Source organism: Trachypithecus francoisi, unplaced genomic scaffold (genome assembly GCF_009764315.1).
Source record: "Trachypithecus francoisi isolate TF-2019V2 unplaced genomic scaffold, Tfra_2.0 Lachesis_group3, whole genome shotgun sequence".
In the NCBI taxonomy this organism is placed as follows: Eukaryota; Metazoa; Chordata; class Mammalia; order Primates; family Cercopithecidae; genus Trachypithecus; species Trachypithecus francoisi.
In genome coordinates this window covers 110,277,696-110,289,772 of record NW_022681468.1, presented here as the reverse complement: position 1 = coordinate 110,289,772, position 12,077 = coordinate 110,277,696, and the positions used below count along the sequence as shown (strand labels likewise).

Genomic DNA, 12,077 nt, shown 5'->3' with positions numbered 1-12,077 from the left:
GTGACTTGAAGAGTTGGGCATCTGGGCTGGGCTGGCTGAAGAGTGGGCTCAGCTGGGATTGTCGACCAAAGTGCCTACTTGTGGTCTGTCCAGCCTGGTAGTCTCAGGACAGCTGGACTTTTTTTTACATGGTATTGGGGTTCAAGTGTGAGTGTTTCCAATGAACAAGGCAGAAGTTGCATGGCCTTTCATAACTTAGCCTAAGATGACACATAGCATCACCTCCAACATACTCTATTGGGCATAGCAGTCATAAAACCAACCAGATTCAAGGCACAGGGACACAGAATTCATCTCTTGAGGCCAAAATATTGCAGCTATGTTTTAAAACTGCCACAGAAGTTTCCCCAGAAAAGGTAACCCTTGAGCTGAATTTTGAAGGCAGAGTAGAAGTTTTCTGGATGCAAAGGCCCAGGGGCACAAGAGTGAACTGACTGCATGACATGTCATAAGTCCCACAGGACTTCCCAGGACCTCAGCACACAGACCCTTCCTGCCAGCTCAGACAGCCATTGCTGGCTGGTCCTTCCCCGAGTGCTAAGAACCTGCTGTGCCCCAGAGCCCCAGAGCTCACACACCAGCCTGTCAGTCGAGGGCTCACCCAGATCACAGGTTGATTGGCAAATCCACATCCCAGTGGCCTGGCCTCACCCGGCTCCTGAGGTTGTGGTGAGCACACAGGGAGATGCCACCTGGGAACAGTTCAGTCAGACTCCATGCCCGTGTTCTCATCTCCAGCTCTGGACTTAGAAACTCAAGGCCCAGCCAAAGATTTCTTGGTTTGGTTTTTCAAGGCACTCTGTCTCCATTGGCTTGAATCCTGGCAATTCTTTCCATAATGCTTAGTTCTTTTGAGTGGAGGCATAAAAACTCAGACTAGATTAAGCAAAAAAGGGAAATTACTCATTCTTGTAAATGGAATATTCCAGGAGCAAATCCTAGAGTTTAAACAACATCAGAATTCTCTTTGTTTCTCATCTGCCCATTTTCTTGTGTTGGCTTCATTTTCAGGCAGAGTCTCCCGCAAAGTACCAATGATGACCCCACAGTTCTAGGCTTAACTAATCCCCGTAGCCAGCAAACCCAGACAGAAGAGAGCACCTTCTCCCTAAATGCTGTAAATGCTCTGGCTGCAGTCCCAGAGAGGGTTCTGACTGGCTTAGCTTAGATCACATGCCTGTCCCGGAACTGATCACCATGGCCATGAAGCTGTAGTGCTGTAATTGGCTATGACTGAATCAAGGGCTGACCCCTGGTAGGCTGATGGGTTAGCCCCACAGTAACGACATAAAGTCACTTTCTTTCAAGAAATAGGGGCTCTGTAGAAGGGAAGGGAAAATGTAAAAGGCAGATGAAATTTAGTGGCCACAGCCCCAGGGCCACTAGTATAGTTGCACAATTTGTGCACTGCTAAGCAAGGATAGAGTACCCTCCTTGTCTGCCCAGAAAAGGTCTCCTTTTCTAATTCACACAAAGGCAGCCCCATGGACACATGTCCAGCTTTGCAAGGCCTACCCCACTTTCCTTTTCCCTGTGCTCCAGCACTGCCTGGAATATACCACCTGCTTCCTCCAAGTCCTAGTTCCAGTGCCTACTGCCACGTGCATTGGCCAGGATGAATCTCAAGTTCCCCATGGGCCCACAGAATTACAACTTCTGCTTTGGTTATGGTTGTCCAATTGTGGTTCTTTATCTGTCTCCCTGTCTGGCCTAAGACAGGTTCCACAGGGACAGGTGGTGTATCCAACCAGGGAGTATATCCAAGCCCTCCCAGGCCAGGTGGAGGAGATGCACAGGTAGGATCTGCTTGGTGGGTGGAAAGAAAACAGAATTATTCTCATTGCTACCCCAGACTCTCTCCCGGCTGTTCCCTGCACATCCTCAATGAGAGGCTATCTGCCTGATCCAAGCACCTCCTGTCTCACTTCTACTAGCTGCTAGAGACAAAGCTGAAAGGAAGGGGTCTTGAATAATGCACCCACAGGGCCACCATTCAAGGCTGGGCTCCAGATGTGAAGAGCCCTTCTTCAGGAGGCCTCGGGGGATGAGAAGGTGGCTGGGCTCCATCTGGCTTCACTGAGGCTGCCAGGCAATTGCTCTAGGGCTCAGCTCTAGCTCCTGATGAAAACCAGATCTGGGAGCTTGGAGCCTTTGGTGAAACTGGATACCTGTCAACGTAGGCAAAGGAAATACACTGTGGGAGGGAGGCTGGCTGGCAGCCCAGCAGTGCTGGGCTGGGCAGTAAGGTTGAGCTTTCCTTCTGAAAGGCCCCGAGGAGCCCTTGCCATGTGGGGTGATGACAGCCTTAAGAAACAGGAACCCCATGGAGATGGCAGAAGCACACCCACTTCTCCGTCACTTTCCTCCCTCTTCCCTTCTCTTTCTCTGTTTCATTTATTCAGATAGAAGACCTGGATTCAATCCCAGTACTAACTTTTATTCACTTTGGGTGAATGATTTAACCTCTCTGAGCCTCAGTTTGATCATCTGTAAAGTGGGAGTGAAAACAGTAACTACCCAGTTGGCTTACTGTAGGATTAACGGTGAAAATGCATGCAAAGTGCTTAGCACAGGACCTGGAGCATAGTAAGCCCTTACTAAACGCCAGTGACTGTTATGCCTTCTCCCCGCCTCCCTTTCTATGAAAAGTTATTTGATACCATTAAGCCATAAACACAATACTTGATGACCATAGTAAGGAAAATAGTTTGTGTCCCTCATGGCTGATGGGATGGCAAGAGCATTGGCCCTGGAGTCAGACATCCTGAGGTTGTAATACCAGCTCTGCCATTTACAAACTGGGTAATTTACTCAAAGGACTTAACTTCTTTGAACTTCAGCATCCCCGTCTGTAAAATGGGGACAGTCCCGATACCTGCTCTGCTTAGGGCCCCCTGGTTGCTGTGTGTCACACATAGGATACATTTATAAAGGAGTACCAGAAACCATGCAGAGCCATAAACCTTGGTAATCATTATTTATGCTTCCAATGTTGTGCTTTCCTTCTTGTTGTCTCCTTTTTTCCTGTTTGGTTCTTCTTTTCCTTTTTCCAGTCATGAGTCCAATAAACTTTGTGGAGTCATAGAGTGTTAAAGCTGGAAAAGACCTCTGTGACCATTGGTTCAGTGGTTCTGTCAGAAATCACCTGGGGAATGCAAAGAAATTAAGATTCCTGGGCTCCAACCCAGACAAAGAGAATCAGAGCATCTTTTTAAGTGAAAACTTGTTTTAAATTACAAAAGTCATACATGCTCATTATAAATGAATCCCAACCATACAGAAATAATGAGAGTAAAACAGTCTCTCAGAGGTAACCACTTTTAATGGTTTGGTGTGTGTCCTCTAGGATTTTGGGTTTTTTCTCTTTCCCCTGGAAAGAGCTAAGCATATAGCTTTATTTTTCCCATTAAACTAGATCACCACTCACTTAAAAAACAAAAAACCGAATATAGCTTAGACATCTTTCCACATCAGTACACTTATGTCTACCTCACTCTGTTCTACAGCTGCAGAGAATTCCACTGTGTAGCTTATTGTGGATGACTTAACCATTTCCCTATTGGTGGACATTTGGGCTGTCCCTGGTGATTCACATGCAGTCCACCCAGCCACTGCCCATGTTTGGCAATCTCTGATTTCTACAGATGGGCAACAGGAGGCCCAGGGAGGGTACAAGAAAGAGCAGGTAGGTTCAAGGAGCAAATTAGTGGCAGAGCCAGGACAAAACCCTGGTCTCCTGGCATGCTCTTTCCATTGAACTGTACTCCCACCTTCATCAAAAACAAACAAAGCAGCAACAATTTTTTTTTTTTTTTTGAGACGGAGTCTCTCTCTGTCGCCCAGGCTGGAGTGCAGTGGCGCGATCTCGGCTCACTGAAAGCTCTGCCTCCCGGGTTCCCGCCATTCTCCTGCCTCAGCCTCCCGAGTAGCTAGGACTACAGGCGCCCGCCACCTCGCCGGGCTAATTTTTTGTATTTTTAGTAGAGACAGGGTTTCACCGTGTTAGCCAGGATGGTCGCGATCTCCTGACCTCGTGATCCGCCTGTCTCGGCCTCCCAAAGTGCTGGGATTACAGGCTTGAGCCACTGCGCCCAACCACAACAATTGTTTTTAAATGGTGATAAAGGGACCTTAATAACATTTTTCTGAACCTATTCCTAATAGTAGGAAAGAGAAAAAAAATCCTCAATTTTATTTCATGTATTCCGAGGATTGGATGTTTTCCCAAACTTTCTCAGGGTTTTCAGTTTTCATTATGTTCTTTGTAAGAGTTCATAACTCAATAATTTTTTCCTACACATTGTTTCTGAAGCCAGTGTGTTTTTTTTGGGTTTTTTTTTTTTTTTTTTTATGTTAGTATCTCCAAATCCCACTTCCCTGGAGTATGGCTATTCTGAGAAACCTTGGTCAAATTCCACTTTAAGAAACCAGCCCCCCTCTTCACTCACCATAATTGATGAGTTTTCCTGGCTTGTGAAAACAAATGGAATTATAAAATTGTGACTGTCATCTATTTTTTTATTAAGTAAATTCCTCCAAGTCCTGTAGGTAATTTTCCCAGAAAGATGAATTACCCAGTTGTAACAAATATAACATATTTGCAGAATCCTTGTGAGAATTTGCTCTTTGCCCAGAAATTATGCTTAATCTTCCTACTACAGAATGGAGTGTTAATCGTACCTCCAATGAGCTAATGGAGATTTGATTGGAAGTGACCACTGCCCATCAAGTTCTGTTCTCTTTGAAGCAGTTGTCCTCACAGCCTGGTGCTGAGTTACAGACTCCAAGTCTACTGCCCCTACCTCCATCCCCTGCCACAAATGGATTGGTCAAAAACTACTCCCATTTCTGAGTAAAAAGGAAGAGATGTCATCCCCACATAGCTGAACACAGTGCTGACAACATCTGAATACTGTTTAGCATTGCCTTAGGTAGAAGATAATGGGAACAAAGGAGTACAGAGTAACTTTTTTTTTGTTTTTGTGTTTTTTGAGTTGGAGTCTTATGGTGCCACCCAGGCTGGAGTGCAGTGGTACAGTCGCAGCTCACTGTAGCCTCTACCTCCCAGGCTCTAGCGATTCTCTTGCCTCAGTCTCCCAAGCAGCTGGGACCACAGGTACATGCCACCACATCCAGCTAATTTTTTTTTTTTTTTTTTTTGAGACGGAGTCTCGCTCTGTCGCCCAGGCTGGAGTACAGTGGCGGGATCTCAGCTCACTGCAAGCTCCGTCTCCCGGGTTTACGCCATTCTCCTGCCTCAGCCTCCCGAGTAGCTGGGACTACAGGCGCCCGCCACCTCGCCCGGCTAGTTTTTTGTATTTTTTAGTAGAGACGGGGTTTCACCGGGTTAGCCAGGATGGTCTCGATCTCCTGACCTCGTGATCCGCCCATCTCAGCCTCCCAAAGTGCTGAGACTACAGGTTTGAGCCACTGCGCCCGGCCACATCCAGCTAATTTTTTTTTTTTTTTTTTTTTGAGACGGAGTCTCGCTCTGTCACCCAGGCTGGAGTGCAGTGGCCGGATCTCAGCTCACTGCAAGCTCCGCCTCCCGGGTTTACACCATTCTCTCGCCTCAGCCTCCCGAGTAGCTGGGACTACAGGCGCCCGCCATCTCGCCCGGCTAATTTTTTGTATTCTTTTAGTAGAGACGGGGTTAATTTTAAAAATTATTTGTAGAGATGAGGTCTTGCTATGTTGCCCAGGCTGGTCTCGAACTCATGGGCTCAAGCAATCCACCCACCTTGGCCTCCCAAAGTGCTGAGATTATAGGTGTGAGCCACAGCACCCGGCCCAGAGTAAGTGTTTTGTCTGTGACTTGCCTCCTGGGACCTAAAACTCTGGCTTCTATCTTAGAATCAAAAGCAGGCCCATCTCTTGGGTCCTAGACTGTGGTTTCTAAATGCCATTGTCTCCTAAAACAACCGGGCTTCTTGGAAAAATGGCTGATTCCAGGTCTGGAACAGGAAATGAACCAGAGTATAGTATTAGAATAAATGGCAAAGAAGTTATCAAAGATAACTAAGGTCCTACCAAGACTCAAGACCCAATATAAAGAAGTTCCCAGTGGCCGAAGATGGGTCACTTTCAGCATCAATGAGGATAATAGCTACATTGAATTGAAACATATCAAATACATCTGAAATGACAAAAGTCATACGTGTGCATTGTAAATGAATATCAACAATAAGGAAATAATGAGAGTAAAATGGTCTCTCAGAGGTAACCACTCTTAATGGTTTGGTGTGTGTCCTCTAGGGTTTTGGTGTTTTTTTTTTCTTTTCCCTGGAAAAAGCTAAGCATATAGCTTTTATTTTTCCCATTAAACATATCAAATATGTTTCAATCCATAAATTCATAATGACATTAAAAAGGGAAAACAATGGCTGGGGCACAGTGTCTCATGCCTGTAAGCCCAGCACTTTGGGAGGCTGAGGCAGGAGGATCACTTGAGCCCAGGAGTTTGAGATGAGCCTGGGCAACATAGCAAGACCCCATTTCTAAAAAAAATAAATTTGTTTTAAATTAGCCAGGCATGGTGGTGTGTGCCTGTAGTCCCAAGCTACTCAGGAGGCTGAGGTGGGAGGATTGCGTGAGCCCAGGAGGTCAAGGCTACAGTGAGCCATTCTCATACCACTGCAATCCAGCCTGGGCAATAGAATGACACCTTGTCTTAAAAAAGAAGAAAATAAAAAACAGAAAAATATATTGGTCACTTTTTGAAGGATGCCAGGAAAACCAATTCATTGCTCTAAAAACTAGTAAATAAGGGGAAAGAATCAAGTACTTATTCTGTCTTTCCTATGCATACTGTACCCCAGGATAACCACATAGCAGACGAGGGCAAGTATTTCTTTTTTTTTTTTTTTTTTCCTGAGACGAAGTCTCACTCTGTCACCCAGGCTGGAGTGCAGTGGCGCGATCTTGGCTCGCTGCAACCTCCGCCTCCTGGGTTCAAGCAATTCTCTGCCTCAGCCTCCTGAGTAGCTGGAATTACAGGCGCCCACCACCACGCCCAGCTAATTTTTTTGTGTTTTTAGTAGAGACAGGGTTTCTCCATGTTGGCCAGGCTGGTCTTGAACTCACTGGCCAAGTATCTTTTTAGGAAAGTATTCCAGCTCATAAATGAAGGAGGTAGAATTAGAATATCCCCATGTTTCAATCTCTAATGAGAACTGTAAGTGTAGCCAATGATCACCAACGGCTGTGAATGTCATAGAAAGAGACAACCAGGGCCAGGTGCAGCAGCTCACACCTGCAATCTCAGCACTTTGGGAGGCCAAGGTGGACAGATCACAAGGTCAAGAGATCAAGACCAACCTGGCCAACATGGTGAAACCCCAGCTCTACTAAAAATGCAAAAAATTAACTGGGTCTGGTGGTGGGTACCTGTAGTCCCAGCTACTCAGGAGGCTGATGCAGGATAATCGCTTGAACCCAGGAGGTGGAGGTTGCAGTGAGCCGAGATCACACCACTGTATAGCCTGGCAAGAGAGCAAGACTCTGTCTCAAAAAAAAAAAAAAGGAAAAAGAAAAAAGAAAAAAGAAAGAGACAACCAGGTGTTTTGAGGCTTCCTAAGGGAGGAGAGCATACCATCTATGAAGCATTCTTGCCAAAACATCAACCTTGAGTCTGGCTGAGCTTCTAGAGCTACCAATCTACAAAAAAATACAGAAGACAGAGAATATGTTAAGTAACACCACAGAAATATAATCATCAAAATCTAGACTATGTGAAGCTCTGCAGGACAAACAACCAGTTTCTCCACAAAATACAATAAAAAAAATGAAGCAGAGGAAAATGTATACATTCAAAGAGATTTATAGTTATTTCAATCCTGATTTGAACAAGGAGGTAAAAATGACAATCAGGAAAATCTGGACACTGGTAGGATCTTTGATGATATTAGAACTTGTTAATTTTAAGGTGTGATAACATTTTTATTGTTATTTTTAAGGGAATTATTAACATTTAGAGAAATTATAGGTAGATTTTTTTATTTTTTATTTTATTATTATTATTTTTTTAGACAGAGTTTCCCTCTGTTGCCCAGGCTGGGGTGCAGTGGTGCCATCTCAGCTCACTGTAACTTTCTCCTCCTGTGCCCAGGCCATCCTCCCACCTCAGCCTCAGGAGTAGCTGAGACTACAGGCATGTGCCACCACACCTGGCTAATTTTTGTATTTTTTTTTTTGGTAGAGATGGGATTTCACCATGTTGCCCAAGCTGGTCTCAAACTCCTGGGCTCAAGTGATCTGCCCATCTCAAACTCCCAAAGTGCTGAGATTACAGCCACGAGCCACCACACTGGCCATCCTTTTGATCTTGACAAACACCTAAAATGATGGTCTTGGCCAAGTCGTTTCCTGTTTCTGGGTTCCATCTCCTAGCAGTTGGAGTTGCTTAAAAGGGGAGAGGTTCTGATGGGTTGGTTTAAGCACAACTGCCCATCCAATGTAAGGGTTTGTAATTTCAAATCTACTCTGAGATGTATTTATTTGACCCTTTGGGGACTTTGTGAAGATTAATTTTTCACCCAGTGACATCCCACATTTATTTTATAGGACACTTCGCTGGCCATTCGGGAGGGCAGATGTACATGTAAGTGATGTTTTTGACAAGATCTGGGGACTTTCTGACACTAATGGATAGTTACAGTAAAGTGTTGGAAGGAGGGAAGATCCCTGGAGGGTGCTCCCAGAGGAGGGGGTGCCTCTGAAGGGAGTGGATGGGATTGGATTGGAGTGTGAAGGCTGCATTTGTAGACTTGCTGCCCCATATTATTTTCACTGATAATATCCTTGCGGTGTACTATGAAACTCTGGCTCTTATGGCAATGAGAAGAGACTGAAGAGGGGATTGAGAGAGATGTTACATTAGGAATGGGGTCTTACCATCCATAAAATATGTTAACTTCGTTGTTTCTTTTCAGCAAGATGGCACATTGTCTAGTTCCATGGCACTGGTCGTCATCATCAAGACAGATGACTAGAAATCCGCCAGCTAGACAAATCTACAAGCCTCTGTCCTTCTTTAGATTACCTTGGTGTATCAGTTAGAAATACTTTTAGGTGCAAGTACAGAAACCACTGAATAATCAGCTTAAACAAACAGGGGCTACCTGCCCTCTTCCTCTCCCTTCTGCTCCTATTTTTTTTAAAAATTATTTTATTTCAGTAGTTTTGGGGTAACAGGTAGTTTTTGGTTACATGAATAAGCTTTTTGTTTTGTTTTTTTTTTTGAGACAGAGTCTCATTCTGTTGCCCACGCTGGAATGCAGTGGCACCATCTCAGCTCACTGCAACCTCCACCTCCTGGGTTCAAATGATTCTCCTGCCTCAGCCTCCCAGGTAGCTGGGATTACAGGCATGCACCACCACGCCTGGCTAATTTTTGTATTTTTTATAGAGACAGGATTTCACCATGTTGGCCAGGCTATTATTACACTCCTGACATCAAGTGATCTGCCCACCTCAGCCTCCCAAAGTGCTGGGATTACAAGGTGTGAGCCACCACAACTGCCCAAATTTTTGTATTTTTTTGTAGAGATTGGGGGGTCTCGTTATGTTTCCCGTCTCAAACTCCTGGCTTCAAGCAATCATCCTACGTTGGTCTCCCAAAGTGCTGGGATTACAAGAGTGGGTCACCCAGCCAGTTTTACTGAGATATAATTCACATAGCATATAATTCACCCATTTAAAGTATACAATTCCATGGCTTTTAGTGTATTCATAGGGTTGTGCAACCATTACCACATCGATCTTAGAACATTTTCATCACTCTAAAAATAAACTGTGCACCAGTCATTCCCCATTTCTCCTCAAAACCTCCAGCCTTAGACAACCACCAGTCTACTTTCTGTCTCAATGAATTTACCTATTCTAGAGATTGCGTATAAATCAAATAATACAACAGGCAGTCCTTTGTGGCTGGCTTCTTTCACTTGACGTCATGTTTTTAAGGTTCATCCATGTTGTAGCAGAGTACATTTCTTTTTGCTGGGACTGGTTGTGGTTGGGTTTCTAGCACTTGCAAACTAAAAGTGTGGTCAGAATTTGACACTAGATCTGACAGGCACCAAAGCCCTTGTTCTTTCTGTTTTGCCTGGTGGGGCCAAATCATGGAGGGCTTTGAATGCCAGGCCAAAGGGTTTGACTTCCCTGCTATAGACTGTAGGGACTGCTGAGCTGGGGAGTGACAAGCTTACAGCAGTGTTTTGGTGAGAGTATCCTGATGACAGTGTAGCTTTCATCCTATGTGTGTGTGTATTTACATATCATATGTGATGTGTATACACACAAATGTTTTAGGGCTGATTATAACAGCAAATCTCAAACTGGGTTCCACGGAACACTGCAGTCTCATTAGTGGTGTTCCATGAGGAAATGAGAAATACCGTGCCTTTTATCTGGAAAATGCAGAAAGAACAAGATTCAAGAGAACCAGGATGCAGCCAGTGTTCTGAGTCTAAGTGAACTACTGGCACTTGCTGTCACTTCATCTAGTCATCCGAATATCCCCACCCATGCCTGTTGGCTGTCAGGCAGGATGAGAGTTACAGCTGATAGCCTCCTTTACTCTGCTCTGTTCCTCAACCGTTGTGAAAGCAGATCTGAAAGAAACTTGTGAGGGAAAGAAAGGCCTTCATCCTCTCTTCAATCTGACCAGGTCTTTTATACAGAACCATCATGGTATGGCAGGGCAGTGCTTTTATGGAGCAAATCTAGATATGGAGAAGGCACTGAAGCAGTGGGAACTGGGAAAGGGTGTAGACCAAGATGTCTGAGGCCTCACCCAGTCCATCCACAGTGGCAATGAGTACCCAGTACCTACAGACAGAGTCCAGATATCCCAGCTTCATCCATCCGGCATGACTACTTGCCTTGCCCTGTGTGGCCAGCTCAGTCCCCACACTTCCTCTCTCTTTTTCTTTTTTTGAGATGGAGTTTCGCTCTCATTTCCCAGGCTGGAATGCAAGGGCGTGATCTTGGCTCACTGAAACCTCCGCCTCCTGGGTTCAAGAGATTCTCCTGCCTCAGCCTCCTGAGTAGCTGGAATTACAGGCACCCGCCACCATACCCTGTTAATGTTTGTATTTTTAGTAGAGGCGGGATTTCGCTATGTTGGCCAGGCTGGTCTCAAACTCCTGACCTCAGGTGACCCACCCACCTTGGCCTCCCAAAGTGCTGGGATTATAGGTGTGAGCCACCGTGCCCGGTCATGTCCCCACAGTTTCTAATTGAATTAGAAATTGAATTAGCACATTCACACTCAGGTGGGCCCTCCAGTTGCATTTCTCTCCACTGCTGGAGCCCCAACAAGGAGGCTCAGGATGTGAGATGTGTTCTATTCTACAAGAGATTTCTCCCCGGTGAGTTTCACATGTAGGTAGGTAGAGTCTGAGTGGAGGGTTGAGGTCCTCCATAAGCAAATGCAGGTTTGCTACCTGTGTGTGTTTTCATCCTTTCAGCCTAGGGTTCTGGGCTGGGGTGGGAGGTGACACCTCAGGTAAACAGTGTCCCCATCTACACTCAGGGGATAGCACCTGGGCCTTGGGTGCCTCCCCTGCCAGAGTGTGAGCTTGTTAAGGGTCTCCTGGCCTCACTCATGCCCATACACTGTTGGATGGCCCACTCTGACCCAGCTTTGCTGAGAACCCGTGTGCTTAGTGTTGGGAACAGGCCTCCCAAAATCTGGCCATAAACTGGCCCCAAGACTGGCCATAAACAAAATCTCTGCAGCACTGTAACATGTTCATAATGGCCCTAACACCCAAGCCGGAAGGTTGTGGGTTTACAGGAATGAGGGCAAGGAACACCTGGCCTGCACAGGGCGGAAAACCGCTTAAAGGCATTCTTAAGCCACAAACAATAGCATGAGCGATCTGTGCCTTAAGGACATGCTCCTGCTGCAGTTAATTAGCCCAACCTATTCCTTTAATTAATTCGGCCCATCCCTTCATTTCCCATAAGGGATACTTTTAGTTAATTTAATATCTATAGAAACAATGCTAATGACTGGCTTGCTGTTAATAAATACGTGGGTAAATCTCTGTTCGGGGCTCTCAGCTCTGAAGGCT

The 12,077-nt window shown here is 45.5% G+C and overlaps 1 protein-coding gene across 1 annotated transcript in view; it reads right to left on the bottom strand.

The window, feature by feature from the left end:
- The window catches only part of LOC117070328 (A disintegrin and metalloproteinase with thrombospondin motifs 7-like), a 684,711-nt gene that overhangs the window by 555,061 nt on the left and 117,573 nt on the right, over nt 1–12,077 (bottom strand).